The sequence below is a fragment of the Oratosquilla oratoria genome, chromosome 16 (genome assembly GCF_046742065.1).
Source record: "Oratosquilla oratoria isolate Oo_2021 chromosome 16, ASM4674206v1, whole genome shotgun sequence".
Taxonomy (NCBI): domain Eukaryota; kingdom Metazoa; phylum Arthropoda; class Malacostraca; order Stomatopoda; family Squillidae; genus Oratosquilla; species Oratosquilla oratoria.
The window spans coordinates 33,746,035-33,753,534 of record NC_134792.1 but is presented as its reverse complement, the minus strand read 5'-3'; positions in this window follow the sequence as shown (position 1 = coordinate 33,753,534).

The window sequence follows — 7,500 nt, the reverse complement described above, 5'->3', positions numbered from 1 at the left end:
AACTCAATTCCATCATCAACCTCTGCCTTGATTGGATTTAAAATGTAATTTGTGAACATATACGCATTAGCAGACATACAAGGAGAACCATTCATATGTGTATATACATGTGTATGATTAACTCTCGATGTAAGGTCATCCTATTTAAGGGGGACGGGGGGTGGGGGTGGGAGGGGCGAGGTAAGAAACTCTTAGTACTCTTTGTAGGAGCTCTGTGCACTAGAAGAAAGGGATAACTGCCTGTCTCTCTCTCTCTCTCTCTCTCTCTCTCTCTCTCTCTCTCTCTCTCTCTCTCTCTCTCTCTCTCTCTCTCTCTCTCTCTCTCTCTCTCTCTCTCTCTCTTTCTCTCTCTCTCCCGGAAAGCCTTAAGAATGCCATGACATTGAAAATCTATAGCTCACTTTTTTTTTTTTTTTTTTAGTATAGTTGATTGAGGTTCGTTAATTTAGCTCGGCAAAGGAACTTGTCTCTTAAACTGCTATACTTAGAACAGCATCATTGTAATACCCACACTCACACTTATTTAATACAGCTTATATGAAAGAACGAAGAAAAATAGAGAAATCCCTTATATCAATATCAATATTTGCTTTCTTTGTTAGTGAGGAAGAGAACATAAAATTTGGAAAATGTATCCTAGAGGTCCTATGAACACCTGTAGTTCTAAACGTTGAAGTGCCAAAGTTTTCCAACTAACATCTTAGTATACCCAAAAAGAAAAAAAAAAATTCATTAATCTCTCATTTTCTAAAATAAGCAAATTGTGACCTTTTGCCAATAGAGCGGTAGAAATTTATTTTACCGAAAAATATTTTGTTGCTAGAGCCTTATGGTCTCTTGTAGTCTCTTCCATTCTTATGTCCATTGGTTATAGTTAGTCTTTCTAAAGACGAGAAGATGTGAAAAGAACAGAAAACTTTTGTTTGTTCCTCGTTTTGTAGATACTGAATAAGAGCCGAGGGCCGAGCTTCCTACGATGCAGAGAACAGCGCAGCCACCGCCTCGCTTATACAATAAAATATAATAGAATAAAATATCCAACGCACTTTATGACCTTGGGTCCTCATCAGCAATTCCCTCGACTTATCCATTTCCGGTTGTTTTTCCAAATCTCACTATTTCATTTTCCTTCTTCCCTGACTCCCCTGATATCTTAAGTAAGTTTAGATGTAGATCAGGGTGATGGAAGGCGTTAGTTGCATGTATATAAGTGTGTGTGTGTGTGTGTGTGTGTGTGTGTGTGTGTGTGTGTGTGTGTGTGTGTGTGTGTGTGTGTGTGTGTGTGTGTGTGTGTGTGTGTGTGTGTGTGTGTGTGTGTGTGTGTGTGTGTGTGTGTGTGTATGTGTGTGTGTATGTATGTGTGTGTGAGTGAGTGTGTGTGTGTGTGTGTGTGTGCGTGTGTGTGCGTGTGTGTGCGTGTGTGTGCGTGTGTGTGTGTGTGTGTGTGTGTTTGTGTGTTTGTGATGATGTAGGATACATGTCTTCACATAGGCTTGCAGAAGACAAACTGTATTAACTTCCTAAAAATATATATATAAATGTACTAATGAATAAATAAATGAATAAATACATAAATAGATGAATATAAAGCCGCTTCTGTACAACCGAAAGTGTATTACTAGTTTACTACTCTTTGGTATAAACTAATTTGATAAACCAGCACGTAAGTGATTTAATTCTGTGGCGTTATTAAATTCAAAATGATTTACATGATATTTTTTGTATTTATTTAATCTTTGCATCCTTTCACATTTGTCCAGACAGCCATAGGCAGATCATCTCATACTGAGTTTTGTAAATGTTTCTCATATAAAAATTTCTCACATACCAACGCAGAAATGTGATACATTCAATACTTTACAAAGGATTACAAAGGCGGAGCATACCGACAGGAGACCTTTTGATCCATATCTAGGTCAGATGCGAAAAAAAAAATCATATTAATAATAAAATAATAAATAAAAACTATAATACTGTAAATAAGAAATAAAATACATAGATAAATGCATAGGTATAGTTAAATAATAAACAAACAGGTAAATAGTAGATAATAATAAATTGACATATAACTAATAATAAATGAAAATCAGACAGACAAAAGATAACTAAACAAAAACAAATAATATAAGATAAATTATAATCATTACAGCATCTTACTTAGGTATTCATCTAAATGATTCTTAAAGCTTCGAACTGAACTACATTGCGGTATGTATACATTGTGGTATGTATAGAATTCTCAACCTGGAAGCAGTGGGGCCCCTATGGAAGCCATAGCAAGAATCTATGGAGGCCGGGTCCTGCCGTTACAAATTATACATTTCTATACACACACACTGAATGGTACCCAGTGATAGCGCAATGGTTAAAGTCACTGTTCACTTGTTACGACTCAGCTGGGTTCGAGTCCTTGGCTTGACCATGTATCAGATTCGGAATATGCTTCCGTTGGGCTCCTTGTCAGTCTCGATCGTGATGGCATGGAACTAAAGTGAAAAATTAATATGGTTCAAAAATATTATCATACATTTCTATATAACGCAGGAAAATCTGTATAAAAATATTAAAAAAACAACAACACTCTGTCCTAGCAGAAGATAATTATAATTGTCGACTTTGTAATAAATCAAAGGGTCTTTGTTTTTCATTTTTTTCTTTTTACCCATTTTTGGTGGTATGGGATATTTGAGAAAAATGAAGGGGAGCCACACAAATATTCAGAATACATGAAGGGGAGTAAAAAAGGTTGAGAACTATCGGTGTAGACCTGTTTTAATTACTAATTGTAGCTTCACGTTGATTATAATCAGTGCATTTTATCTCGATAAGGTTTGTTAAAAAATTAGATTTATCTTTATCAATGGAGTAGCAATTCTTACGGAATGCACATTCACACAAAGAAGATGACGAGAGAGAGAGAGAGAGAGAGAGAGAGAGAGAGAGAGAGAGAGAGAGAGAGAGAGAGAGAGAGAGAGAGAGAGAGAGTGAGAGAGAGAGAGAGAGAGAGAGAGAGAGAGAGAGAGAGAGAGAGAGAGAGAGAGAGAGAGAGAGAGAGAGAGAGAGAGAGAGAGAGAGAGAGAGAGAGAGAGAGAGAGATAGAGAGAGAGAGAGAGAGAGAGAGAGAGAGAGAGAGAGAGAGAGAGAGAGAGAGAGAGAGAGAGAGAGAGAGAGAGAGAGAGAGAGAGAGAGAGAGAGAGAGAGAGAGAGAGAGAGAGAGAGAGAGAGAGAGAGAGAGAGAGAGAGAGAGAGAGAGAGAGAGAGAGAGAGAGAGAGAGAGAGAGAGAGAGAGAGAGAGAGACAGAGAGAGAGAGAGAGATTATGGAAAAGTGTATCTCAAATGGAAAAATAAATTACAGAACTCTTCAGAGCTTTTCAGCCAAACTAGTGAAGATCTCTGCGGAGTTCAAAGAAAGGGAACGAGATCCCAGGATCCCTATTCAAGTGATAGCCTCGCAGGACAGATGAAAATAATGATCATGATTATTCGTCAACAGGCCTCGCTGTAGCCCAGTGGATACCGTGACGACCTTATGAGCAGGTGCTCGTGAGTTCGATTACCGGGGCTCACTGAGGGCTTATTACGTTGATTCCAACAGTCCTACCTAGGCGGGGAGGCGAATCAAAATCGGCCTAAAAAAAACAAAAAAAAAACAGCGGTTTGCCACAAATGACAGGCTTTACCCTAACATGGGTTTCCCACTTCCCACTTCCCATCACAGAATGTAGACCCGAGGGGCTGTCATTCGATATCTCAAAACGACTGTTCTACAGAACAAACAGAAAAGGTGAAGAAGGTGAGGAGCTTACGCCAGGAGGAGCTGAGTAGCTACGGCCGAAGCCGTCACTACTGGGAATCGGAGAGGGTTGCGGAATTCGAACTCTCAACTAAAGGCGTTATCATACTGGATTAGTTTTCCTTTGAATGCTGGAGCAGATTTGAAGCCCATATCTTCGGTTAGGAATCTTATATGCTGGAGGAAAATGATTTTCATCCAGCATATCAAATGTATTTTTGTTGAGAACGCAAAATATTTTGACATATTGATTTACGGTAGAAAAGGTTAGGTTAGGTTAGGTTAGGTTAGGTTAGGTTAGGTTAGGTTAGGTTAGGTTAGGTTAGGTTAGGTTAGGTTAGGTTAGGTTAGGTTAGGTTAGGTTAGGTTAGGTTAGGTTAGGTTAGGTTAGGTTAGGCTAGGTTAGGTTAGGTTAGGTTAGGTTAGGTTAGGTTAGGTTAGGTTAGGTTAGGTTAGGTTAGGTTAAGTTAGGTTAGGTTAGTTTAGGTTAGGTTAGGTTAAGTTCATCCCGAGGATGAAGGAAAAATAGCCCAGTGTGATGAGCCCTTAAGTGATTGCGAGACCAGCACGTTTCCTATTACACCACCAAACGGGAAAGATAAAAAAAATCATCATCATAATTCGCGTACTCCGTCGTCTCCATCTGAAAGCACAGATTTGCAGCACGAACATTACCTCCACCTCTTCACTTTGGGAAAATCTAACAACAGGCGACGGCTGGGAACGTGGAAACATCCCCACACTATTACAGCAAAGACAATCCTTCAAGGTTATTTCCTAAAGAGTTAATAACCATGTAGTGAGCGCTGTAACAATTGGTTCTTTTAAGATGCTCTCATCACCCTTCTCTCACTTTCCTTCTCCATTGAGGTTTTCATCCCCCTCTTTCCTCTCTATTGCTTTTCTCTATCTTTCTCTCTTTCTCTCCCAATCCAATGCTGTTTCCATCTCCCTCTTTTCTCTCTTTTCCTTCTCACTCTCTCTCTACCTATCTTTTTTCCTCTCTCTTCCCCTCATCTTCCTCGCTCCCCTCTTTCTCCTTTTTCTTTCTTTTTTCTGTTTGTCTATCTGTCTGCCTGCCTGTCTGTCGGCCTGTGCCTGCCTGTGTCTGTCCCTCTCTCTCTCTCTCTCTCTCTCTCTCTCTCTCTCTCTCTCTCTCTCTCTCTCTCTCTCTCTCTCTCTCTCTCTCTCTCTCTCTCTCTCTCTCTCTCTCTCTCTCTCTCTTTGCATCTGTCTATCTGTCTGTGTCTCTCTCGCTCTTGCTGTGTGTGTGTGTGTGTGTGTGTGTGTGTGTGTGTGTGTGTGTGTGTGTGTGTGTGTGTGTGTGTGTGTGTGTGTATTGTGAATATAGAAGTGTGAAGTGAACACAATATGTCAAGCTGGGCGAATTCCAACTATTCCTTCGGCGAAAAAATTATTTGTTAATTCTTCCGTGTCAAGGCTTCCATTCGAAATGGATTTTTTTTCTTCCTCGTCGCCTTTCGTTTTTGTTTTTTTCTTTTTTTTCTTTTTTTTTTTGGGGGGGGCATCCTTTCTCCATTCTCACTCTTCCTATCAACCGTCCAGTGATTTCTAACCAGTACCGAGCATTGGGTACTTTCTATTATGCATCAATACGGGGGAATTGTTTGAATATATAGAAATATTTGTACAGAGATACGCATATGCATACGGACAGACATGTACACACACGCGCGCGCACGCGCACACACATACACAAACACAAACACACACACACAAACGCAAATAGACATAAACATACACAAGGACACACATTACAAAGGATTACAAAGAAGGAGCATGCCGACAGGAGACCTTTTGGTCCATAACTAGGTCGAATGCAAATAAATAAATAAATAAATAAAAATAAATAGATAAATAGATAAATAAATAAATAAATAAATAAATAAATAAATAAATATATAAATAAATAAATAAATAAATACATAAAAATAGATAAATAAATAAATGAATAAAGAAATAAAGAAATAAAGAAATAAAGAAATAAAAAACATAATAATATAAATAATAATAAACATAATGTTAAATAAATCCTTTCCTTCTGTGCACGTGGCCCCCTCCAACCTGGATAAAATGGCCTGGGACTCAACCGAGCTGAACAAACTGCGTTCAACTGCAGTAAGATGATTTAAACTCCGTCTGGGGCCAACCTCTTACCTAGATGATGATGATGATGATGATGATGATGATGATGATGATGATGATGATGATGATGATGATGATGATGATGATGATGATGATGATGATTGATGATGATGATGATGATGATGATGATGATGATGATGATGATGATGATGATGATGATGATGATGATGATGATGATGATGATGATGATGATGATGATGATGATGATGATGATGATGATGATGATGATGGTGACAATGATGATAAACACATATACACACAAATATACAAACACATAATCGCACACACACATACACGTACATATGTATCTAGACCCATATGCATATACACGTTATTATACATATACACATATACCTTTAGTGGATTGTACGTATATTTTCGCTGCAGCCAGCCTATTCTAGCCACGCAAGTGGCGCCTCTCTCTCATTTTTTCTCTTTTTCTCTTTCCCTTTCTCTTCCTCATATTTTTTTATTTTTCTCTTTTTCCACTTCCTTTTTTTAAATTTTCTCTTTTTCCCATTCGCTATCTCTTTCTGTTTTTCTCTTCCTATTTTCTCTTTAATTATCTCTTTCTTTCCTTTTTTCTTTCTGTATCTATTTCTCTTTATCTCTTTCTCTTCCTATTTTCTCTTTAATTATCTCTTTCTTTCCTTTTTCTTTCTGTATCTATTTCTCTTTATCTCTTTCTCGTTCTCTCTTTTTTTTTCTTTCTCTTTCTCTTTCTCACTCATTCTCTGTCTCTCTCTCTTTCGCTCTGCCTCTCTCTTTCACTTTACATTTCTACCTTCATCAATAAACTTCTTTCCTCCACATTTGCTTGTCCATCTTACCTCAAATTCAACGTCTTTCACTTTCATCCTTTTCACCCACTCATCATAACAACCTGGTTTATTGCTCAAGCAAATTACAAGCAATTTCACGCAGACGAGGAGTCGGATGGGGTCGCGGACGATGGAAGCCTTGTTCAGGAAAGGGTTCGTTTCTTTAAGCCCTCAGGCTATCTTTAACCGAAACATCAGTGATGTGTGACACTCTGTTGAAGAGTTCAAAGCCTGTTGCTGCAAAATACCATTCGGAACTATTAGTTATTTTAAGAGAAGGTTAAATAAATTTATGGATAGGGATGATAGGTTGTAATGGACATGGGACTACCTAGTGTAGGCCTTATGGTCTCTTGTTGAAGAGCTTAAAGCCTAGAATACGCATTTTGTTGCTTCAAAATACAATTCGAAACTATTAATTATTTTAAGGGAAGGTTATATAACTTTATGGATAGGGATGATAGGTGGTAATGGACATGGGACTCTCTAGTGTAGGTCTTATGGTCTCTTGCAGCCTCCTTCATTCTTATGTTCTTATGTTCATAATTGATCTTCCTCCTCATCATCTAAGCTTCACATTTCCGTCCTTAATAATACTTAATCGCAAGTCTCCATTTCTTCACTAATACAAAGACCTCACCCATCGAGAACCTCAGTCTCTCATTGACCCATTACTAAGAAGCTTTTATCCTTATTTCTCGCCTTCCCCCACACAACCA